The sequence below is a fragment of the Protopterus annectens genome, chromosome 1.part0 (assembly GCF_019279795.1).
Source record: "Protopterus annectens isolate FY-2018-M chromosome 1.part0, PAN1.0, whole genome shotgun sequence".
Taxonomy (NCBI): Eukaryota; Metazoa; Chordata; order Ceratodontiformes; family Protopteridae; genus Protopterus; species Protopterus annectens.
The window spans coordinates 602,029,811-602,056,927 of NC_056725.1; the positions used below are offsets into that span (position 1 = coordinate 602,029,811).

The window sequence follows — 27,117 nt, forward strand, 5'->3', positions numbered from 1 at the left end:
ACATTTTAATGAGTTCCATAGTATTTATACATAACATCTTAAATAACTATGTACACTATTTACATTAACTTGACACTATAACAGATCTTAATGTATACAGGTACTTTATAAGTATGTCCAATCCATTATCAGAGTGTCTGATCAATTATTGTATAGTGTCAATCAACAATAAGACTTTTCCCCAAGGGTTGTTGATAAATGGCTTTGGATAAATTCTTAGTTCTTTAATTTTAATTTCCAGTAATGCTGTGGTCTTAAGTAAGCTGTAGAAGTCTTCCAAAGTTGGTATTGTGTTTGTATTCCATCTTCTTGTTGTACACTTCCTTGAAATTGCAAGTATAGTTCATACTAGATACATTTTTGACCTATTCAAATGAGGACCTTCATTCACATTTAATATTACAAGCGCTTTAGTTAAATAAAATGATTCATTAAATAAAGCTTGTAGAAAGTTATTAATACCATTCCAAATTGGCTTAATTTTAACACAATCAAAGAAAATGTGGTTCCAATCTGCATTGTGTACTTCCTCACATCTCCAACATATTCCTTTTAAGGAAGAACTAATTTTACTGATTCTGTCTGGGGTTAAGAATGCACTGTGCAAGCATTTCCAATTAAAAACTTTCCAGTATTGTGTAAAAGATGTATATTTTCTCGATAAGATATTTGTTTTAATATCTTCAGTTAACTGTATTGAGTGTCCTTTTGTTATATATTCCCAATATGAGGTTTGGGTGTTGTTTTATAATTTATCAATATTTTGTAAAATTTTGAAATACTGTTTCCCATGTCAAAGTCATTATATGATTTCATATATGTATTTCATAAATTTAGGTATTGCTTTAAATGAAGAATTGTTAATTATTCTACTTAAATCTTGCGAATATGACAGGATACTTTGTAAAGTTAGCCAGTCCTGTTGTGGAATTTTTCATGCTTTTATTACTTGCATATCTAAAACTTTTAGTTCTTTGATACACTGGAGCCAACAAACAAATCCTTTCTGTTCTCAGGAATTAATAATTGCTCTATATATTTTATGTGGAAAGTTCTTCATGATGATAAATGATGTTAAAAGATCAAACCAGATTTTTAAATCTATATTTGCGTTAATAATTTTCCTAAATGAGTCAATGTAATAATTAATCATAAGAGTTTTAGTGGGTTTAGTTATGTTATATTGCATACTAATACATGTGCCATGGCAAGTTGTTTTTTTCTATTTGAATTTTTTTGTAAATCAAATTCATTTATTGATATTACAGTTAGTAATTATTTCCAATTTGCAGAGTAATTTGGACTTATCCAATCTGAGATTGTTTTAGATATTGATGCTTTTATATATGTTTCTATATCAGGAAAGTTTAATCTTCCCTGTTTCCGTGGTCTGATATGATGTATTAAAGCTATTCTGTTTCTCTTGGGAAACCATAACAATTTTATTAGGCATGAGTTTATTTCATTAAGTATATTCTTTACTGGTAACAGTTGTATTGCAAAGGCTATATACAGAATCTTGGGCAGTAAAACAATTTTTATTAACTGTAGTCTATCTTCAAATGTAATTATTATTTTGTTCCATTTTTCTACAGAGATTTTAATTGTATTGATGATATTATTGTAGTTTTTTTAGACTAATTGATTATTATCCATGCATAACTCAATTCCTAGATATTTTAAGGTAGATTCTTGTTTTCCTGTGATATGATCCCCTTAGTCTGCAGTTCCTTTTTTATTTAAATAAAAATTTTGATTTTGATTTATTGAAAAGGAATCCTGAAGTCATGTGAAATTTGTCAATTAATATATCTAATTCTTCTAATGTATCTTTTGTATTAGATAATGTTACTAATATGTCATCAGCAAATAGCATTACTTTAAAATGTTATTGTTCATAAACATCTGTTCCTTTGATTTTTATATTGAAATTAATTGAATCTGCCAATATTTCAATAGCCAGAGCAAATAGAATCAGTGACATGGGACATCCTTGTTTAGTGCCTTTTGTTATATGTATAGATTCAGAGGTAAAAGGACCTAACTTGACATACGCTAAATTATTTGTATATATATTCTTTAGGAGATGAACAAAGGATGCAGGAAATTCAAATACCATTAGGATTTTGAATAAATAGTCCCAATGTAGGGAATCAAAGGCTTTCTCTATATCTAAACCAATTATGAGTGTTTCTTTATTTTCTTTGTTAACATAATCTATAAGAGAAATTATCCTTTTAATATTGTCATGTATGTGTCTATGATATATGATGAATCCAGTTTAATCATTATTTATTGTTTTGGATAGTGGTATTTTCATTCTTAGTTAATATTGTCATAAATATCTTATATTCATTATTTAATAATGATATAGGTCTACATGAGGTACAGAGGTTTGGGGATTTGTTTTCCTTTAGGATTGGTGTAATTAAGGAACATCTCCAAGAGGGGGGTATTAAAGCTTGTGACTGAATTTCTAATAGAGTTTTATGGAAGAGGGATAGTATCTTTGAAGAAAAAGTTTATATATTTCCATAATTATGCCATCTATACCTGGAGCTTTATTATTTTTACCCTCTTTTATTGTATCTGTAATGTCTTTGTAGGGTATAGGTGCTTGCAGATCTAGTTTTAATTTTTCTGGTATTAGAACATTTTTCATCTAGATTTAATTGATATGTATCTATTTTTTTGGAAATGTTCCATATAGTGATTTCTATAGGCATCAACAAGGTCACCTATATCCGAGATATTTTTCCCTTTCTTTTCACGGAAAATACTTTTAATATTATTAGCTTTTGATTGTATTTTGATTCTTGTGGATAAATTATGTAGATATTTGGGAGTAGTGGCTAAGGTATTAATTTTTAGTTTTTCTAAAGCTAAACTAGTTTTATGGGTTAGAATTGTATTGTATTTATTGTTTAATACTTCTATTTTCTTTTTCATCTCCAAATGATTTAGATTTTTTTCAGCTTTTACTGACAAAAGTTTGGGTTGTAGATCTAATAATTCAGAATCCCATTCTCTGATTTTTTTTATACCAAGTTAGGGTTTTACCATATATGTAAGCTTTTAATGAGTCCCATATCATTATTTTATTTATTTCTGTCATGTAATTCAGATAATAACCAGGGTTTGAACTCTTTAATTTTAGTTGTATATGCTAGAATTCTGGAGTTAAAGAGTAATAGTTTGTACCCATTTTGAAGTTTTAGTATCAGTGATTATGGTATGAAAAGGGGCAGGGAGTGATTGAGAAATTAATGATTTACGAGTGTAAGTCATGGGTAGCAAACATTTTATCTATTCTAGTTTGGGTATGAAATCTGTGATCTTGATGAGAAAAAAAAGACAAAGATTTATCTTCTTTAAATTTGAATGTATCTACAAGATGAAATGATTCTACCCACTTGTTTAAAGCTGATGTATGCAGCTGTCTTTTATTTGTAGTTTCAGAAATATCAAATATACAGTTAAAATCTCTTCCTAATATTAAGTTGCCTTTATAATTATTGGAAATGAAATCCAAGTGTTTCTTAACAGTTCCTGTTACAATGCCTGGGAACCAGTATAGACTGGCTAGGGTCCATATTCTGTTATATTTAACTATTACTAATGCCATAAGGCCTTTATCTTCATACTTATAAATGATTTCTGGGTTAATCAAATTTGTTTTCTATAAAATTGTTACCTCTTTTGTCTTTGTCTTATAAGTGGATTGCACCAATATCATACATTCCTTAGGATTCCATTTGTAATTGTCATCTGTTTTGAAATGAGCTTCTTGAAGGAAGACAATTTGTTCTTTGTTCAGTTTTAAATATTTCAGTAGAATTGATCTCTTGCTAGGATTGTTTAAGCCATTGGCATTTAAAGATAATAAAATTAAAGGAAGGCGAGATACATATTTTGCTGAAAGCGTATATCTTATATACACTTTTAAATTGAACGCTAACGTTTTAACAGTATAATAAATACTTGGATTTTTCAACATACAGAAGAACTTCTCTCATTGTTCCTGGTTCGTTTTAACAGTTTTTTGCTTGTTTGTTTGGTGAAGTGGTTCATAATAAAATTAAATCCAACTTAGGTTATTTAGACTATGTATTTTTTGTTTTATTCTGACTATTAAACATTTTCCTCTAATAAGTACAATGTATATGTTTGAGCTTTTAAAGGAAATTATCAGTTTTATACTTTGAGTGTTTACCAATAAAGTAATGTTTTGGTTAGGCATACTAAAAATGTTTTTGTGAAATAAATTTAAATTAATAAATGTTAACAAAACTAAGATCCGCACTAACCATGGAATGAAAATCATTCCTAATCTGATGGATAAACCTAAGTCCATCAGATTATAACTCGTACCTTGACAATCCAGAACATCTGAGCTCCATAAATTGAATTATCATATGGAGAATATTTGTAATAGGAATAAGCAATATTTATATTATTTTGAACAGATATAGTACTATTGTAGATTAGACAGAATTATAATACAGTATAAATGTCTACTTATTGTATAAGCAGTTAATATTTACATGAGATATAGATGACAAGCAATTCAATAGGTTAAGTAGGATGTATCATATATAAAACCTCAGTAAAAGATTATAGCTCCCAGTTAACATATTCACCCTTATTGATGAAGCCTTTCAAAACTTATTACTTAATTTAAATAGATGGTAATATTTATACCTAATGTTTATAATATAATGTATTTTACTGGCTATATCAGAAGTTATATTTCATTGTTGGCCAGCATTTAAGTAATCACTTTGTTGCTAACTTACTTAAAGCATCAAGTTTGTTTTATGTGAACATTGATAAAAGTTAGTGCATTTTAATTATCAGTGTATCCCATTTCCTATGCATCTGTCATTTTCTTAGTACAAAATGAGTGAAATTATAGGTTACAGCAAATTCACATATTGTGATTAATGATTACAAATTCCCTTTCCATATGTGTAAATTGCCATTTTATGCCATATAGATGAAGTATCTTTTTGTAGTCCAAGATGAATTGGCAGCCCCTCCCCCTACACTTTGGTAAATGTGCTGATATTTTGCAAGAATTAACAACAATATATATTTTCTGGCTTTTCTCTAAATGTCACAGAATTTTTTGATACTACATTCAAGTCATCTTAAAATGTAAAGTAGTAAAATATTTAAAGTTTAAAGCTTAGCATTTCAGTACTGCGATGCTGCTTATATAAATTTGTCAAAAGAGGTGACAACTGCCTTTGATTTAATTGCTCTGTTTTGTTATGAAAGGCATGGCTACTTTGTAATCAGCTGTGAATCAGTGTAAGTTCTCTTCCTCTCTGCAGTAAGGACAATGGAAACAGTTTCACACCTCTCTGTCTTGTTTACAGCAGCCTGAGCACCTGACTACAAATTTCTCTGCGTCTGTGATATGTCAAGCAGGTGTAGACAAATTCCTTTTCAACTTATGTGAGAAGTTAAGCTTAAGAAAGAGTGGGTGGTCTTTCCCTTCCTTTGATGCCAAAGTGAGGAAATGAAAGTTTTATAAGATACAAGCAGGTTTCAGTTACCTACACAAGACTGGAATTGTATTGTAGGGAGAAAAGCACCCTATGAGTTGAGTTAAACTTTAGGAGACAGTGGAGTTTTCCTTTCAGAATCTCAACATTAGTGTGAGAAATTATAGTAAATGAAAGAATCTGCTATGCTCCAGTTTTTGAAGGCAGAAGTCAGTAGTGTAGCTAGGGCAGGGAGAGAGGCCAATTGCCAAGGACACAATGTGTTGAGGAGGGTGATCGGCCAATCCCGATCCTTTTTTAATGTAATACCTGCTTTTAAAAGGCAGTATTGCATTTGCGTCCAAACCTGAGCACTGTATTGCTCCATGTGTGATGTAAACTGTAGTAACTATGTGTTACATTGTAGCAAGCAGTTTGCAACAGTTTAAAAGTAACAAAAAAAGAAACTTTATTTTTTTTCTAACTAAAACTTAAGTCCTATAGCAAGCAGTTTGCTACCATTTAAAACAAAAATGTTTATTTTTATCTAAAACATGAATACCATAACACTCCATGCAGGCAGAGTATAAACTATAGCAATGTTTTTCAACATTCATTGGAATCAGTTTGCTACAGTTTGAAAAAATAATATTTTGTTTTAACTAAAACACAAATGCTATAGTGCTCCATGCAGACAGGGCATATTCTAATTCACTAGTTGGACCAGCTACTCTTCTGGCAGTAGTGGCAATTTATTACATGCTATGTCATGGTATTTAACTTTTTTTTAAACACCTTTACTGAATTATCACTTGTACTGATAAAACAAGACGGTCAAAAGTAGCGTGCAGGCTTACTCGAATAAGGCAAAAATGGTGTATATCCAAAGATATATTTATTGAAGACAATCCACAGTATTGGAAACTAAAATTCACATGAACAACTGTTAAGCGCTTTCATCCGCTTAACACAGACTTCTTCAGAACAGCTGATTGACTCACAATACAATCCTTTTAAAATCTTTTTGGCGCCATTCTAAAGGCAACAATTTAAAGTGCCAGTGCTTAATATAATTTGTACATATTTTAAAAAACATAATTGTAAAGACAACCAATACAACAATATATCCTAAAATTTGCTAAAACCTTAAATGGTTAATATGAATACTTTTCTAAAAAATAAGAAATGAATAAAATTACAATACCAAACTTCATACCGCATTGATGTAACTAACAAACACATACATAATTTTATGATAACATATTGCACCTGATGGAGACTGATCAAGCCAACATTAGAAAGGGTTTAATAGAAATAAAATCATTTATACCCGGTTCCTTTGGCATTGGTCAACACTTGCCACATGCTTTCTTTTTTACTTAGTACTGCTTTAAAATTGCCCCCTCTATTTGATGTAAAAACTTGATCTATTATAGCAAAACTGAAACTATGATGTTCACCTTTCTTCTCTATATGTCTATATAAAGCATTCTTGGTGCCATGTACCCTAATTCTGTAAACATGATCATAAATTCTTTTCTTAAATAGTCTCTCTGTTTTGCCAATATAGTAAGCAGGACATGATAAACAACTAGCTAAATAAATAATATTCTTACTGTTACAATTCCCCCTTCTAAATTTAATGTAGGTCCTATTTAAATTCTGTAATTTTATTCCATCACTCTCATTAATCAAATGACATTGATTACATAACCCACATTTAGTAGCAGCCTTGTTACTATTGTATCTGTCACTTTCTGTACTCTCTAATTGTAATAACCTCTTAATGTTCAAACCCATCGTAAACCCAAAACTGGGGTTTTCACCTAATATCTGTTTGATATCATCAGCTACTGTTAAGTTCTTCCAATATTTTGATATTATATTCATAATTTCATTCACATATGGGGAATAAGTTAATGAACATAGTCTATTAATTGGAACATTATCCAATTTTCCTTTTTTCACACTAATAATTTCTTGTCCTATTCCTAATATAGTACAATATTTATTACCCCATTCCTTAATAACAAACTGTGAAATGTCCTTCAACAAGCCATCTGGGTAGCCTCTATTATAAACATAGATGTTATAAATTCTATTTCCCTTGTCATAATTTCATAATTTGATGACATCCTGGCTGCTCTAATGCATTGACCCTTAAAGATGCTTTTTAGCATATGTCTTGGATGATGACTAGTAAATTCCATATATTCTTTCGAAAATATTTTCTTCCTATATATCTCCAGTTGAAATCCAAGCTCCGTGTGTTTTATATATGTATCCAAATAAGAGATCCCTTCATAACTAATGCTGTATGTGAATTTAAAAACTATTTGTATTATTCAAATCTATAAATTCATCTATCATTTCAAATGGTCCTTTCCATAAGACAAACATATCGCCAAACCTCGTATAATAAGAAATATGTTCATAATATTTGCAGTTAAATAAAAATGTATTTTCCCAGTCTAGCATGACCATTTTGGCAAATATAGAGGCACATGAAGCTCCCATAGCTACACCCCTTACTTGTTTAAAATATTCACCTTCATAATATATAAAGTTATTATTCAATACTATTTCCATCATATCAGTTAAGTTAATTCGATCCCGTGTCAAATTAGAATATTTTCTAAGACTATTACAAAAATCTTCAAATAAGTTGACGACATCAATAGTTATATATATTAATTTCTCATTCCATTTATCAGGTGTGAGCTCAGCAAGAAATATCCATGAATCTTTAATGAGATGAGGAATGTTTCTATATATGGGTTTAACCCATCTTTCTATCACCACACCTATATTGAATGTCTTAGACTTACTTCCAGAAATGATTGGGCGAAAAGGGGGTTTACTAATATTCTTATGTACCTTTGGTATACCTATAATGGTAGCTAGAGTGGAAAATTCTACTTTCATAAATTCATATATATCTTCTGTTATTCTCTGATCCAAAAAATATTCACCTAATGCCAAATCTATTTTTCTATAACTTATATTTATTTCATTAATAGAAGTAATTTCATAATTTCCTGTGTCAATTAATATTTTTTGGATTTCATTGACATAATCAATAGTATTGTATTAAACTATCCCCCCTCCCTTATCGGGTTTAATTACTCTGATATTTTTATTATTCATAAGTTCTACTAAACATTCCCTTTCTTTTATAGTCAAATTATCCATCACCTGTTGTTTAGTAATACTTTGACTATAATTATAAATATCAGAACAAACCAATTCTTGGCGATATGAAATTTCTTGACGATATGTTTGTCTTATGGAAAGGACCGGTTGAAATGATAGATGAATTTATAGATTATTTGAATAATACAAGTAGTTTTTTTAAATTCACATACAGTTAGTTATGAAGGGATCTCTTATTTGGATACATATATAAAACACATGGAGCTTGGATTTCAGTCAGAGATATATAGGAAGAAAACATTTTCAAATGGATATATGGAATTTACTAGTCATCATCCAAGACATATGCTAAAAACATCTTTAAGGGTCAATGCACTAGGGCAGCCAGGATGTCATCAAATTATGAAATTATGACAAGGGAAATAGAATTTATAACATCTATGTTTAGTAATAGAGGCTACCCGGATGGCTTGTTGAAGGACGTTTCACAGTTTGTTATTAAGGAATAGGGTAATAAATATTGTCCTATATTAGGGATAGGACAAGAAATTATTAGTGTGAAAAAAGGAAAATTGGATAATGTTCCAATTAATAAGAGTATGTTCATTAACTTATTCCCCGTATGTGAATGAAATTATGAATATAGTATCACAATATTGGAAGAACTTAACAGTAGCTGATGACATCAAACAGATATTAGGTGAAAAACCCAGTTTTGTGTTTAAGATGGGTTTGAACATTAAGAGGTTATTACAATTAGGGAGTACAGAAAGAGACAGATACAATAGTAACAAGGCTACTACTAAATGTGGGTCATGTAATCAATGTCATTTGATTAATGAGAGTGATGGAATAAAATTACAGAATTTAAATAGGACCTACATTAAATTTAGAAGGGGGAATTGTAACAGTAAGAATATTATTTATTTAGCTAGTTGTTTATCATGCCCTGCTTACTATATTGGCAAAACAAAGAGACTATTTAAGAAAAGAATTTATGATCATGTTTACAGAATTAGGGTACATGACACCAAGAATGCTTTATATAGACATATAGAGAAGAAAGGTGAACATCATAGTTTCAGTTTTGCTATAATAGATCAAGTTTTTACATCAAATAGAGGGGGCAATTTTAAAGCAATACTAAGTAAAAAAGAAAACATGTGGCAAGTGTTGACCAATGCCACAAAGGAACTGGGTATAAATGATTTTATTTCTATTAAACCCTTTCTAATGTTGGCTTGATCAGTCTCCATCAGGTGCAATATGTTATCAAAATTATGTATGTGTTTGTTAGTTACATCAATGCGGTATGAAGTTTGGTATTGTAATTTTATTCATTTAGTATTTTTTAGAAAAGTATTCATATTAATCATTTAAGGTTTTAGCAAGTTTTAGGTTATATTGTTGTATTGGTTGTCTTTACAATTATGTTTTTTAAAATATGTACAAATTATATTAAGCACTGGCACTTTAAATTTTTGCCTTTAGAATGACGCCAACTAGATTTTAAAAGGATTGTATTGTGAGTCAATCAGCTGTTCTGAAGAAGTCTGCGTTAAGCGGATGAAAGTGCTTAACAGTTGTTCATGTGGATTTTAGTTTCCAATACTGTGGATTGTCTTCAATAAATATATCTTTGGATATACACCATTTTTGCCTTATTCGAGTAAGCCTGCACGCTACTTTTTAAACCTAGCTGGGACAGTGAGTTGACAGTCTTGTTTTATCAGTTCTGGTGTTGCCATTTATGTTTGTATTATCACTTTTGACAGAGGCAAATTTACGTTTATACAAAAGTAATCATTTACAAATTAACATTAACAAACATTATATTTCACATATATTGCTATATATCATATAACCTAAGCAACATTACATAACTTATTCAAATCTTGCCCCTTGTTTTTTTAAACAAGAGACATCTTTATTAAACCATCACTTCTGACATAAGCAGTCATACATTTATATAACTGAAAACAAACCACACCAACACAATCCTAGTTGCAAGCATTTTACATCACAAACCATACTGACACACTCCCATTTGCAAACATTACACATCACTTATAATTTACCCAATCATTTTCAGTGAAACATTACATAGCTCATTTAAGTCCTGCCTTCTTTTAAACCTCATTCCTCCACTGTATGTATTGTTCCCACAATTCAAATTTTTTCCGGTGTGGTTTGCTCCTACCCTTTTCTAAAGATCTCAGTTCCAGTTGTTTTATCTGTTACTATATTCATTACTAGTAATGGTCACATACACCAAGACTTAACTGGGTAATACTTTTGTTTGTCTTTACCAGGAAAGTGAACTGGTTCAAGCTCCCATTTCAAATGAAGAAAAAGGTGGTGTACACAAGATGAAAAACAACCAAATAATCCAAGATAGTCCTGCTAATAAGGAGCCCTGAAACGCCGAACACCAAGTGTAAAACTTGAAATAGTTTGAGTATTATACACACACTAAACTCCAACATGTCAGAATGTATTAAAGCACTTTTAATTATTCATTAAATGAATTAAGTGCTCATCCTGAATGTGTTTATTTTCTGTGTTAGAGCTCACTGGAATCACTTTATTGAGTCGGGGAATCGTTTTTTGAATTATTAGGTCTATGCCTACAGTATAGAGCATGGAATGCAACTTGACATATGAACCGGATCCTGGATTTCCTGTGTGGTTATATGAGGACAGTTCTTTTAAGTTCATAGGTTCATAGGATGATACTAGGCTATTGGCCCAGAGGCCCTTATAAGCCTAGCCCAGAATTTCACCAATGTTCCCACAAAGTCAGCACATGTTTTCCCTGTCCAACAGGGACACAGGTGGGATCCCAGGGGTATATTTTCTGTTCCCAATCAAATAGTCCAAGGTTCCTCTTAAAGAGGGCTAGTGAGGTACTCTGCTTGACATGGAGAGGAAGTCTATTTCACAGATGGGGGAGTCATTGGGACACAAATCTATCCCATCAGCAAGTCCTATTAATGTCACAGACCAGGTTGAGACCTTGCATTTGGATTGCGTGAGTGGAATTTGACTTACGGATATGCAGCAACTCCATCAAGACTGAGTCTGAGATGGCCTTGTATGCCAGACACAGGTCACCTCTGAGCAGTCTGTATGAGACTGAGTAGAAGGATAGGATAAATGTTTCAGACCCTGGATTTTCCTGGTCAGGAACCTCTGTGGTCTCTCCAACTGCTGCATGTGCTTGACAAGGTACATGCCAAAGGGGGCATTGTACTCAATAATGGGTCTGATAAGGTAGGAGTACAGGGATGTTATGACCTCATTTTTCCTGGACGAAATACCCTTACTTATGAGGTGGGCCATGTAGAAAGCCTTCCATACAATGGAGGCAACACGGTGGTCAAAAGTCAGATTGCTATCAACCTGGGTGCCCAAGTCAATTATGACTGATTGCATACTTAGTACGTTGCTGTTAATGTGATAATTAGTGGGGACACTGTTTTCCCCAAAGGGGATAATGCACTTCTTGGCATTCAGTGTGAGATCATGCTTCTGGCACCAGTCATTAGTTTGGTTAAGGCCCTCTTGGAGGATGTTCACATCACTAGGGGAATTTATGACAGTGCCCAGCTTGCAGTCATCTGCAAACTTGGTTAGCCACAGATTGTAATGATGTGATGCTTGCCCTTGCTAGATTTATTTAAAGAATTGTTGAACTCCCCAATTTCCAATCAGCCCCAGAATAGTTTATAGAAAATTATTTACTATGCTCAATGGGCACAGATGTGTCTTTCAAGCAAGGTTTAATTGTCAGTCGTGTGGTGTTATATACATTCTGGGTTGTGGGTGTGATGAGGTTAGATGGTATATAGGTCAGACCAAAAGAAAAGTTAATATCAGAATTTTGGAACATTTGGGAATATTAGAAGGGGTGATATAGGCTTCAGTCCAGTGGCAGAACATTTTATTGAAGCCCATTCAGAAAATTGTGATTCCCAGTTTTTTTTAGTGTATTAACCCAACCATCTGGCAAATGTGGTAGTGGTACTCTATTTGATAATTAGTTAAATCAGCTGGTGACTACTTTCATTTATAATTTTGGAACCTTGGTCCCACATGGATTAAATGAGGAAATGTTATTAAACTTTTGAAGAAATTTCATTGACAATATGTCTATATAGGTATATATATATATGTGTGTGTGTGTGTGTGTGTGTGTGTGTGTGTGTGTGTGTGTGTATATATATTTTTATACGAGTACACACACACATTATGAGAGGGTGTTGTATTTTTCATGTAAACTTGGTTGAATTTTTTTTGATGATGTTGCTGTAGAATTCATTGTAATTTTGTTGCTGCTGAAGTTCTATGGGAAATGTAGTAGTTTTTCATGACTAAGGGATGTGTTTATGTATAATGTGCACTGGTCACTTTAAAAGTGGGATGTGTAGACAAATTTTGAAACAAAATTGTTTAATTGTTTAGTATGTTTAAGCTTTAGAATTTGATATGTTGATATCCCTTGAAGGCGAAATGCCGAGGTACCTGGATTAAAGCTGTTTGGTACTCCAAATCTATGTACACCTTTTGAATTTATTAGATTTATGAATATTCTGATTTGGTTATGTTAGTTTGCAAATATTTTATATTTAATGAATGTTCTAGATAAATTTGAAGAAGAGGCCCTGTAATATGACCAGTAGAACATTTCTTTGCAATATCCTGTCTAGCTTCTTTTGTTACGAGTCATTTGTGTTTGTCAGAGATGCATAACATTTCTTCTGAGGGATAAATTGGGGTCCAGTGATATTCTCAAGAATATAAATTGCATTATGTTTTACTATCAGCTTAACTGTAATTTCTGAAATGCTCCAAACAGAGTATGCCTTATTTTGCCAAACCAATTACATAATTTTCTGTGCACTACTAAAGGATATCTGAGAAGTCTTTTTCTCATCTTGCCTTATAATAAGGTTAGTTGGAGCGAGGGTTATTTCCTAGAAATATGATATAAGCATCAAATAGTGTGGCCAGTAGTTCTAGTTATGTTAATGGTATTTTTTTTCAAAGGTATAAAACAAAAATGGAGCTAGCAATCACTTCTTGGGAAACTTTAGTAAGAGTGTGAGGTAAAGAATGTCATTTGCACTAAGCAGATATGTAATTGTAGATATGCAAACAAAGATTCAACTTTAATGGAAATGATTTCTAAGACAGTTGTAATTAATGTTATGAAAAGGTTATTTTTTTTATTATCTTCAAAATCAGTAGTATTTATCTGTGATTGATCCATAATGATAAGGATATGATAACTTATTGAGTAGACAGTAGTTAAGTTGTGGTCTGGCCTGAAGCCATACTATTTATATAATACCATGTTCATAGGTTCATAGGTAGGTACTAGGCTATCGGCCCTGGAGCCTATACAAGCCCAGCCAAAAATGTACCCTGGCTTTTGCCACACAAAAAAATTATTTTCCTGTGCCACTGTCGAGCAGAGCCACATAGATGATCCCCGGGGTGAATTCCCTATTTCCCATCCAATCATCAAGATTTTTCTTGGAGTGCTAATGAGGAGCTTTGTTTGATATAGATAGGTAGTTTATTCCAGAGTATGGGAAGTCTCTGGGACAGGAATCTATCCCTCTAGCATGTTCTGTTTATTGTGGTGACAAGATTTAGGTCCCTAGAGCGTGTAGCTCAGAGGGATTGGGATCAAGGGAGCCCGCAGGATTTTTTGCAGGGGGGTGCAAACCCAGAGCCCCACCCACATAGTTTTCCCCGCCCCCTGCCAACACAGCCCCGCCCACATCCACCCACCCCAAGCCCCGCCCACACAGCCATTCCAGTGTCCCATTACTTGGCTATTTCTCCCCATTTGCCATAGACACTGTTCAAATCTCTGTGTGCATACTGTTTTATGCTTTAGTTGTACAATGATTACAAGCAGTTGGATTTAATTTACAACTTTTATTTCAAACATTATAGCCCAAACACTGAGACATTTACTAAACCTAAACAAAGCAATAGTCTTACAATGAAAACAGACTTGGCATTAAAGCTTCTCTACTTTTGAAACTCACATTCAATGAAACAGCATTGAAACCCACATTCAAAGAAAATGCATCTGGCCAGTGGCAGGTTATTTACCTTTGAACTGTTTTCAAGCAATAGGCTCTTTGCACACTGTTAAGACCATGCAAAGGATTTGATTTACCTGATTGTATTAATTATAATATGTAATATATAATTGAATTATATCCCTTGTATTATACAGCAACACTTGTTTGTCTCTGCCGAAGTAAAAGTAATCTGAATAATTCCACATTAAAGATATCTGAAACTAAAGATGTTGTTGCTAGAAAACTGTATATTTCAGTGTTTCATCTACAAATTCAGTGCCTGCTTCCGTCAAAGAATAAATTGCCTATGTTAAATTAAAAAATGGTAAGCTGGTATATTGCAATAGAAAATGGATGGGAAGCTGAAAAACAGGTTCATAGTTATTAGGCATCTCATCCAAAGGAGGACATCCTCAGGACTGCAGCATACAGATGTACATGCTGTAGGAATAGAACCTCAATCCTCTCCATTAAGATGCAAGTATTCTACTTGTGGTGCTACTAACATAGCTTTAAAACTTTATACCACAATAGAGATACCATTTGCTAAACAAAACAGTTGCACATTATAAATAGACTTTGCATGAGCAGCAGTAAACTTCTTCCCTTAAAACTTAGTTCCTTGAAAATTTACTTAATTCCACCTGCTAACTCTAACTTGGGCATTTCTTTCTCTCTCACAAACATACCACACAACCCTCAAGGCCTCAACCTTAGTGCAAGAAATCTGGACAAAGCCTAAAATAAATAGGGACAGATTATAAATATGGCTCTCATAAACTTAGAAAATTGCAAGAGTAACAGGACATCTAAAACTGAAACGTCTCATTATTTAGCAACTTCAATCCTTTTTAGGAGGAATATGGGGCAAAAATCTGGACATTCTGCAAAAAACCTGGACAGCTGAGGGGTATGCTACCTCCCTCCTATACACACACACACACACACACACACACACACACACCAAATAATTCTGGTCAGACTTGAATTAGTTCTGGGAAGGTTGCACTGAACAGCACCGTGCTTGATCTGAAGTGGGTGAAATACTGGTAGCCAGTGATAACTGATCTGCAGCTCAGCAATGTGCAGCATTAAAGCATTTTTAGCAGAGCATTGTTTCATCACTACCTATTGTGTTTGTACATAAGCTGTAGCCATTTCAAATATTTGCCTTTTTTGATTACACCAGAGTACATTTACCCACCAGAGCTATTGTGTTTTGACTTCAGTGTGGAGCTTACCTAGTTGTTGCAGGGCTTGGCTTTTAAGTAAGGTAGCAATGCTTATTTACCATATACCATTAAAGCCACCCAACTACAAGTGTACTAACACACAGACACTGGTCTCCAATAAAACGTAATGAGCTTCTGAAAATACTGTAATCCTGTCCTTTTATTACAAATACTGTCATATGCATTTCAATACCCAAGGCTTATACATTATCTAGTTATGTAAATATTCTCTGCATGGCAACAACGAAAAGGCTTTCAATGCTGGTAATTCTTTAACAATATGCTTACTAAAGCTTACTGGCATCTTACAATCTCCGACAAGCTTACCTGATGTTCATTAAACCATGGCTACTTATACAGTGCAACAGGGCACTGTGACAGCATGCAGTTCCTGAATAATAAGAAGCATTAATCAACAGTATAAAAATCTGATAGAAAAACAGAACATTCTGCAAAATCAAGGACAGATGAAAAGCCACGGTCGTATTTGTGATCTATCTTGGATGGGGGAATACTCTGCACACTTACACTGCATAACTACTCCTTGCCTTCCTTGGACACATCCAGAGCCACTACAATGGGGGATGGGGTGCAATAAGTATGTCATAATTTGAAATGTCTCTGGCTGACAGTGATGGCTCTGACACTCATACCTCTCAACTTCAGAGCAAGAAATCTGGACAAAGCCATACATAGAACTAGAAGTGGGACACAGGCCCAAAAATAAGGCCAATTTTTAAATAGAACAGTAGTAGATCTTGCATTAGTACGAATTTTCTGAAGGGTATAAAATCTGAAACTCAAATGTCTGCCATTATTTTCTAACTTCAATCTTTAATGACTTGCCACTAATTTGCCAGAAAACCACAATTTTATGAAAAAACAGACCAAAATGTGATGCAAAAATACCTGTCAAAAAAGGACACCTTTTTAATATTAACACTGTTAACTTGAGCAGCTAACAAAATAAGAGCATCTACATGCATTTCTGAAATTAAAGTAATCTACAACTCTGATCATTACAGTTATATATAATTGTAAACTCTCCACATTTTCTTCAAAAATTGCCATTTTGGATGAGGGATTGTTAGGGGAGAGCAACATTTTGAGCCAAAATTGGGGACAATTGAGAGGTTTGGATATTCCTAATCTACAAAGTGATTTGCACGTACCTCTTAACCTCTTAATGCAGGAAATCTGGACAAGGCCCAAATATGTTGGGGGGAACATATAAACACTACTAAAAATTGCCCTTGTATAAACTTGACAGTCTTGCATTAGCAGGCATTTTTTTCTGAAGGTTATGACGTCTGAAACTCAATGTCTGTCATTTAGTGACTTAATTCCTAAATGATTTGCTAGAAAACCACAAATTTTATGAGGAACAAACCAAAAATAAGAAGCAAATATCTATTCATTCTGCAAAGATGGACAACTGAGAGGTATAGTTCAACCGGGGCTGTCTGAATTTGCTACCCCCCTCACAAAATCATGGTCAAATGGAGCCTCCCCCCTGCAGCCATTCCAATGTCCCATTCCTTGGTTATTTTGCCCCATTTACCATAAACACTAATGTGCATACTGCTTTACTTCTGCGATGATTTAGGATTTCATTTGAAAGTTTTATTTTGCATTTTACAGCACAAACCCTAATACATATCTGTTAAACAAAGCAATGCAGTCTCACAATGAAAATAGACTAACATTAAAACTTCTCTGCCCTTGAAACTCACATGCATTGAAACAGCATTGAAACCCACATTCAAAGAAAATACATTTTGCCAGTGGCAGATAAACTCTGGGCTGTCTTCAAAATCATAGGCCCCTCGAACATAACATACACATGCTCTTTGATACACCTTCCTGACTGTATTACATTATATTCCTTGTACAATACAGTACAGTTGTTAGAGGGCATTTTAAATTTGTTTTAAACATTTTTCCAGTAAACAATGAAACAAAATGCACAAGTTAGTAATATCGCAATAGGGAATGGATAGCAAACTGATAACAGGTTCATAGTTACTAGGTATCTTTGCCAAAGAACTGCAGCATCCACCCCCTTTACAACACAGTACAGTATCAGCAATGCATCTACCTACTGTGGGAGTAGAACCCACAGCCTTCAGCATCAAAAGTAAGTATACTATCCTGTTGTGCTATTAACAGTGTGAACAGGCTAAACATAAGCAGCACTAAACTTTTGCTCCCCTGCAGCTCTCAGCTCCTTGTAAAATCTACTCGACACTCAGCTGTATCTCTGAACGTTGCAGCACAAGAAATCTGGAAAAAGCCAAAATTTATTGGGGGGGGGGGGGCAAAAACCAAACATTGCTTGTATAATGTTGGAAAGTTGCTAGAATAAAATGCTGCATTACCACCATACATTTCACTGCCACGTCTTGAACCCAGGGGACCCTGTGCAAAACAGTCAGAGCAACATACCACTACGCCAAATCAGCTGTTTTGTGAAAGAGGAAGACTGAAACTTAAATGGCTATCATTTAGTGAATTCCGTTCTCACCATAGCACAGCTGTTAACCTCTTAGCACAAAATACCTGAACAAAGCCAACAATGGGTGAATACAACCACCAAACATTCAGTGAATTCAGTTCTCACCATAACTCTCAACCTCTTAGCAAAAAAACACCCAGACAAAACCAGTAATGGGAGAATATAGCTCTCAACCTTAGCACAATACCTGGATGAAGCCAATAAATACCTGACTAAAGCCAATACTGGGTGAATACAGCCCCCAAACATATTCATTGAATTCAGTTCTTACCATAGCTCTCAACCTTAGCACAAAACCTGGATGAAGCCAATAATGGGGGGAATACATTTCAAATATCCATCTTGTACACTTAGAAGAAAATTGCTAAACTAAAAGCTTTTGTTACCATGCACTTTCTGAAGAATATGTAGTCTGATATTGAAATGAGTGTCCATTTTTTTAACATTTGTTAGCCAGGAAAGTCTGACTTGGAAAAAAAGCTAATTTTTAGCAGAGGCCCAGGGAGAAACACTCCAGACAGCCAAGAATCAAACCAGAGAACATGTAGCTTTCAGGCAACAAGGACACATACAGAAACCACAGATTTTATGAGGAACAGAAAAAGTATGAGGGAAAAACCTGCAACGTTTTTACAAATGGTGGTGGGTAGGGAATTCAGGCTTTTGCCACTTGGGCCCAAGGTATAGGGTTCAAGCCTTATTCTCTACCCACCACCATGTAACACCTGAGGCATTTTACACACACACACACACACACACACACTGTTAATCCATCTTGCAATGCAACTTTTCTTCCTTTTGTCTTTCTGCAGCTTTGCTCCAGCTTCTGGATTCATTAAGCATAAGTGCATTTAATTCAGTGTTACTGCATGTCTGTATGTACTTAGATACAACTTTCAGAATGCCTTATATTAAATACCAACTGTTTACTTCAGCTGCATTTTCAAATTTCTTTTTGTTGGGTAGCTGGGTCACTTCATTATTGTGATTGAGTTTATGTACAGTTCTTGACTTTGTTTCCAGTCTCTTAGAGTTGTACCTTAAGTAACTTACTCAGCTTGCACATTCCAACAGTTTAGTTTTTAGATCATGCAGAGCACTGTTAACATTAAGTTCCTGTCGCAGTTCTTCATTTTCACTCTGTAAATACGTAATACCAACCAGAGTCTGAAATGGACTATTTTCTTTTTCAGGTTCCAACACTGGGTCATGTCACTCTTTTCTCAATTTATACATTGCTCTTTTTCTAACAACTTTAAATAGTTTTTTTTCTTTTTGTCTGGTGTGTCAACCTAGAATTCAGGTTTACTCTTATGTTACTCTGATTCAATTTGTACAAAAATGGTTCAGGCAGTCTTGGTGGAGTAAAAATTTTCTGATGGCAAAGTCAGCCAATAACTTTTTAAAACTGCCACTTTATTTTTATTTTCAGAAACCATCTATTCCAAATTAGGTATTCATCCTCTTAACTCCTTCCAACTGACTTGGCATTTTCTTACCCTTAAATAAGGTTTCACTTTGCAGTGTTGTAACACTTCACTGTAAAACAACCATTTGATTCTACTATAAAATATGCTGATATAAGGTGTTCTCATTTTGCTGTACCATACACTATCTGTGACTGTGACCAGGCCAGTTAGTCAGTACCACTTTACCGTGGTATGTGCTATGTTGCTGTATCAAAGCAGCACCTAACATCTATTTTCCTTCAATGACAACAGCACATATACCACATATAGAGTCATGCTTCTTATCTATCTTGCCTTTCATGTTTCAGTAAAGGCAATTCACAATCAATTTCACCAGGTTTGCACACAACTAACTTTCTTGCTGTGTATCACGACAAACCCTTTTTATTGTCACAGGGTTTGATGTTTAGTGGCAGCATCTTACAAACATAGTTTCACAGACTGTTACCAGAAAGTTTTGACATAATACACAACACAGTCTAATCAAATGGCAATAAATAAAGTCCTTTTCCATCAACCCTTTAATGGACATGAAGACTCACTTTACTGCTATAGCAAGTCTTCATACAGGCATGGGTCAGTATTTCTTGAAGGTACAACAGTTTTGCACTACTTACAGTTCACTGCCCAGGAAGACTCGCTTTTTATTTATGCTTCTCATGCATTTTGACAGAGATTTATGCTATTGTTTACTAAACAGAAGCAGATAGAGGTATAGACAGCACTTAGTAAGATTCAGTGCTGTATGAAGTTCCAACACTTGTAAAGAATTTCAACCCACTGCACATTTTTATTTTATTTTTCCCCCCACAATCCAGCAAGCTTGCTTACAGACAGACAGACAGACACACACACACACACACACACACACACACACACACACACACACACACACAGACACACAGACACACAGACACACAGACACACAGACACACACACACACACACACACACACACACACACACACACTACTCACTCTGAAAGTGTCCCATCTTCCATCCGTTTCCTGCTTGCAAATCCATCCGCTTCAGGTCCCATCTTTCATCGTTTCCTCTAAACGCCACGCTGTAAATCCGTCCGTTTCAATTCCCTGAATCTTCCGAAAACGGAAGCGATCCGTGAGTTTCCTGTAAACTTGTAAATATGAGCGAGGCCGAGCGATGATGTCATGCGCCTGCGACTGGACTGTCAGCACAGACTTTTTCTTAAAGAAGAACACACTAAAAAAAAAAAAAAAAACTTTTTTTTTCAATTTACAGCATTAACTGGTCAGCCGATTCCAGGGGGGTGCAAGTGCACCCCCTTGCACCTGCCTGCGGGCGCCCTTGATTGGGATTTCTTTAAGTGGAGCATGTCCAACAGCTCTGGGTCTGACATAGCTTTGTATGTTAGGCAGAGATCACCTCTGAGTAGGTGATATGTGACGGAGTAAAGCTGGAGTTTTTTGAGACTGTCTGCATAGGGCATCTGTCTGAGGCCGGTAATCCTCTTTGTGAGGTATTTCTGCAGCCTTTCCAGTTGTTGTAGATGTCTTGTAAGGTACATACCAAAAGGGGTGCTGTACTCTATAAAGGATCTAATGAGTGATGAGTAGAGGGGAACAATGACCTCTTTTTTTTCTGGATGAGAAACATTTTGTGATGAGGTGTGCCATGTAGAAGGATTTTCTGACAACTGTGGCAATGTGATTATCAAAGGAGAGACTACTGTCCACCTGTGTCCCAAGGTCTCATCACACTTTCGGTGTTAAGTATACTACCGCCTATGTTGTAGTTCATGGGTACAGAGTTTTTACCAAAGGGGATGACAGTGCACTTTTTGGCATTGAGCTTGAGGCCATGGCTTTGACACCAGGCATCTGTCTCAGTGAGGAACATTTCTAGGATGTCCACATTGTTAGGAGTTTCGATTTATGGCTCCTAGTTTGCAGTCATCTGCAAACTTCATTAGCCAAAGACCTTCTGTGTTAGCCTGTACTTCAGAGAAGTAGATACCAAACAGGAGAGGACCCAGGACTGATCCCTGTGGTACTCCACTTGTCTGAAGTTGGGTTTAGAGTCTGCTACTTTCACTGTGTGGGTTCTGTCAGTGAGCCAGTTGGCAACCCATCTTGTGACATAGGGATTTATACCTAGTTTAGTGAGTTTATCTATAATTCCAGAATGGGGGATGGTGTTGAAAGCCTTGGCAAGATCTAGATAGGCTGTGTGCACCACCTTACCCTTGTCTACGGCTTTGGTGACTGCTTCAAAGAAGTCTATCAGGTTTAGGAGACATGATCTGCCTTTTACAAACCCGAAATGGGTGGGGTCCAGAGTTTGGAGATTACCAATGTCTTGGTTTATAAGTTCCATGGTGATACGTTCCATGGCCTTGCAGACCAGGCTCGTCAGGCTAATGGGGTGGTAGTTCCTGGGGTCCGTGGTGGCTCCCCCCTTGTGGAGTGGGATAACCGTTGCTGTGCGCCATTCAGCAGGCACAAAGCCTGAGGTGAGGCTATGATTGAACATGGTACTTAGGTGGGGTGCCAGTTCATTCTGTAGTCCGTGTAGAACACAGCCTGGGATGTTGTCTGGTCCCATGGATGCTGTGTTCTTGGCTTTGGAGAGTGTGATTTTACCTGTGCAGTCGTGATTACAGGAACTTTGCATTCTTCCGGTATAGAGATGGGCTCTTTAGGGGGTGAGAGGGGGGTAAAGTTAGCACTGAACCTATCTGCCAGGATGTTGGCAATATCAGTTGGGTCTGTATATTTAGTGCCATTGTGCTGTAACTCAGAGCAGATCTGAGTGTTGCCATTGAGATTCTTGACATAGCTATAGAATGCTTTGTGATTGTCTTTAGAATCAGTGGCGATTTTGTTTTTGTAACTAGCTTTGGAGGATTTTATCAGGGATCACAGCTTCTTACTGAGGTTGACCGGTGAGCTCCTCCACTCATGGGATTTTACCCTCTTTTGCAACAGTTTCTTCCTTCTGTTCTACAGTTTGTTTATGGCAGGGGACCACCAGATTGGCTTCCTTTTTTTGGAAGATAGTGTCTTGGTTCTGTTTGGGATAGCACGATCCATGCACTCATGTAAATGCTTATAAAGTGCAATTGTGTAGGATTCAGTAGTCATAACTGTATTGTCCATCTGCATGGGTGTCATGAAGTTCACCACTTCTGTCTTAAGAAGCATGAAGTTGGCTTTGGAGAAATTTTTTACCATGGTTTCCTTAATGGGAGGTGGGGGCAAAATGTGGATATCTAGGGTAATTAGCTTATGGTTGGATCGGACCAATGAGGCGTTGACTTCAGGTGTGGAACACCGTTCACTCATGTTGGTAATGACTAGATCTAGGATATTGTTGCCCCTGGTGGGGGTGTGGATAAGTTGATACAGGGCATTGGAGTTTATGTATTCCAGAAAGCGTTGAGTGAAGGAGTTGGTACATGAGTAGTTTTCCCAGTTAATGGTGGGGTAGTTGAAATCGCCCATTATTAGGGTGTTTGGTTGAACCCTAATATTTTCCAGTACATCAAGAAAAGAGGAGTGGGAATCCTGGGGCATGGTAGGTGATCTGTAGCACGCTACAATTTGGATTGCAGTTTTGCCCAGAGTTATAGGTTCATAGGTTCATAGGTTCATACTAGGCTATCTGCCCTAGGGCATTTATAAGCCTAGCCAGAGTGTGTGTTGCACTTGGATAACCTCGGCTGCATTATGCTGAACAACTAGCCTGGGGGTGTGGATATCCTTAATGAATGTGGGCACACCTCCGCCTTTGTTGTTCCAGTCCAGGTTACATGACCGAAAAGTGTGGTATGAGTTATAGCCTGGTAGTGCAGGGGTGCTCCCTGGAGCCCTGAACTAGGTCTCAGTCAGTGCACAGATATCGATGTTCTCCATTTTATGGGGTGCCTCGAGTGAGTGCATTTTGAGATTTAGACTTCTAGCATTGAGTAGCATCACCCTCAGTTTTTGCTTGCCTGTTCCTGTTATGGTGCTGAATTTGTCATTCGAACCTTGCCTAAAAAAGGCACTATGGGGTGGCAAGAACCTTAGCCAGTATCTGGAATCTCGGGGGTGACAGGTGCAGGCCATCTCTGGCAAAGCATCGTGATCTGTCGACCATGTCATCCCAGGCAGTCACATACTGGATCCCTTTAGAATGGCACCAGAAGCTTAGCCAATTGTTGAAGCCAATCACTTTGTCCTTGTACTGCGGCATCATTCTGGGTGATGGGAGAATGCTACTCAGGGCTAGGGTCATACCTGCCTGGGCTACAAGCTCTTCCATGTCTCTCTTCATGTAGTCCAGGGAGGTACGTCTCAGGTCATTCACACCTACATGGACAATATTTGTACTTGTTAAACCAAAAAGCACTAAACAAATGACAAACCAGGTAAACCAAACGAATGAGCTGTAGAAAGCACAAGTCCAAGGCTGACAATAAAAAATGTAAATTTAATGAAGTAAGCACATGCTTTTGGAGAACTCAATGGCTCTCCTTCCTCAGACAAAAAAGTTTTACATGTTTGAATAACCACATTTTTGTACAATCAATTATGCTAATTAAGTGTGTTCAAACTAACAAATCACATAGACCCATAAGGGGGTGTGTTCCTATTACTAGCACCAGCAAACAAAGTACTTTCATCCTAAAAGGTGCAAGTATAACAAACTAAAATCCTACTGCACCATAATTAAAAACCAACACAAAAAGGATTATTTCAATTCATTGTTTTTATCATTTTTATGGTTTTAAGCTTACAGGTTTAATGAGAAGTTAATTGGATCGACGATTATTTAAGAGTATAATAATCTTTTTTGTGTTGGTTTTTAATTATGGTGCAGTAGGATTTTAGTTTGTTATACTTGCACCTTTTAGGACGAAAGTACTTTCTTTGCTGGTGCTAGTAATAGGAACACACCCCCTTATGGGTCTATGTGATTTGTTAGTTTGAACACACTTAATTAGCATAATTGATTGTACAAAAATGTGGTTATTCAAAGATGGAAAACTTTTTTGTCTGAGGAAGGAGCGCCATTGAGTTCTCCGAAAGCGTGTGCTTACTTCATTAAATTTACATTTTTTATTGTCAGCCTTGGACTTGTGCTTTCTACAGCTCATTCGTTTGGTTTACAATATTTGTACTTGTGGAGTGACCTGAGTGCATGAGTTATGTGGCGGATCCTGGCACCCGAAAGGCAGCTGACAGTAACCTTCTCCTTGTTTAGCCTGGTGAGTGGGGCATCAGTGTGTCTGACTATAGAGTCACCTATGACTAGTGTGTTGGGTACGTTGTTTTGCCTTATTGGCTTTGGTTGAGTGGCACACTGAGTCTGCGGGCTATGTGTCATTTAGGTTGTGTTGGGGGTGGAGGTTGCTTGCATTTCTGCTTTGGATGTCTCTGTTGCTTGAGCAGATTATTATTGAGAGACTCAACAAATGTTTGTGTTTCTGTGTGGATTTTGGTGGTGTAGATTTATTGAGACTATGTGATGAGTGTGCTGTGGTGCAAGTGTTTACCTTCTCCTCTTGACTGTCAAGTTCAGTCTTGATTGGAGAGAGCTTTACCTCCAGTTTGACTAGATAAGTGCATCTCTCACAGGTTGTAGTGTTAGGTGGTAGGAGGAGAGGGTTGTCTATGTACATGAGGCAATTTCTACATTGCCCCAAGATGCCCAGATTCATCAGATAGACAGGAGAAAAAGCTGGGAGCTGACCCTTGGACATGCCTGAATAAAATCTATTTTTCTCTAGATAAGTGAGGAAAGTGAGTACAAGAGCTGTTTTTCCTCTAAGCAAGTGAGGAAAGTAAGTACCAAAACTGTTTTAATCTAGGTAATGAGGAAGGTTGAATGCTGTAGTAATTAGTAGGTTATTTAGTGCTTACAAGTTTTGAACAAGTGCTGATCACGAATAAGCAAATTCAAGTGCTAAAACTAAGAATCTGTATCTGGACTAAACTAGTTACAGGAAAGGGGGGAAACAAGTGCAAATGCTGGCTTTTAAATCAAAGTTGAGAGAGATGGAAAAACTGCTCAAACGGCCAATAACTACAATTTCTGGGCCAGAACCACTCCTTATGTGGTAGATAGGTTACCTAGTGCTTACCACTCCCACTGATAAGCTAGAAGGCTTCCCTCCAACACAGAAAGCTTGGCAGGGGGGCTCAGAAGCTTACATACAGTCCTGGATACAGAAAATCTGAATCTGGACTACACTAGTTACAGGAAAGGTATTTATATATATATATATATATATATATATATATATATATATATATATATATATATATATATATATACAGAAAAGTAGCTAAAACAGCAGTAAAAACAATTCAAATGCAGTGCAAGCTAGCACACTTGAATATGTGGCAATGTTAGACCAAACAGTTTAAAAAATGCAATTAAATTAAAAATGACCAACAACAAGTGCAGAAGGAGTCTATTAGGTAGAATGAGGTAAAGAGATGGGACAGGGGGGAGTGTCTCAGATCAAATCTACAGTGGGGGCAGGCAACTGCAAAAGCCTCCAAATTTAAACAACAACACAGGAATAGGGAGGGTGGCTTTGGGAAAACCAACACCTTATTAGATATAATTTAGCTGCTGGCAATAAATGACCTTTTCAATGATTTGATGAAAGTTTGACAGAAGACCAATAAAATAGAATTAAGTGGGTGTTTTTTAAATTATTTCAGGTCATGAGATTATTGAGATGTGGTTTGTATTGTGAATGGTGTGACAGACCAGGAATATGAGTCTTAACTTCTACACTACTGCCATCACAAATTTAAATGATGAAACAAGTGACATATGGTTTGAATCACATCACTGACATCAGTTTATATAGAAAGGACTAAATTGGAAACTGTATGCACTGGAAGTACTCCTTACCTTGGAAGATGCCAATGTCTGTGCAGTCACAGCGACATGGTTCAAGGCCGCAGAGAGGACCCTGGCCATACAAGGCTACAATGCCTTCCACAAATGCAGACATCAAAATGAGCATGAAAGAACCAAAGGGAGAGGTGTATACATCTTCATTAAAAAGAAATACAGCTCAAGATTGGTCAAACAGTACGACTCCTTAGCACTACTCCAAGTCCAACCAACTGTAGGTAAAACCCCCTTCCATATCATTATCAGCTATAGGTCCCTTACC

General features: G+C 35.8%; 1 protein-coding gene across 2 annotated transcripts in view; it reads left to right on the top strand.

Annotated features, from left to right (window-relative positions):
• The window catches only part of KCNH1 (potassium voltage-gated channel subfamily H member 1), a 2,413,895-nt gene that overhangs the window by 1,477,060 nt on the left and 909,718 nt on the right, over window positions 1-27,117 (top strand). The gene's annotated exons all lie outside the window — the stretch shown is intronic.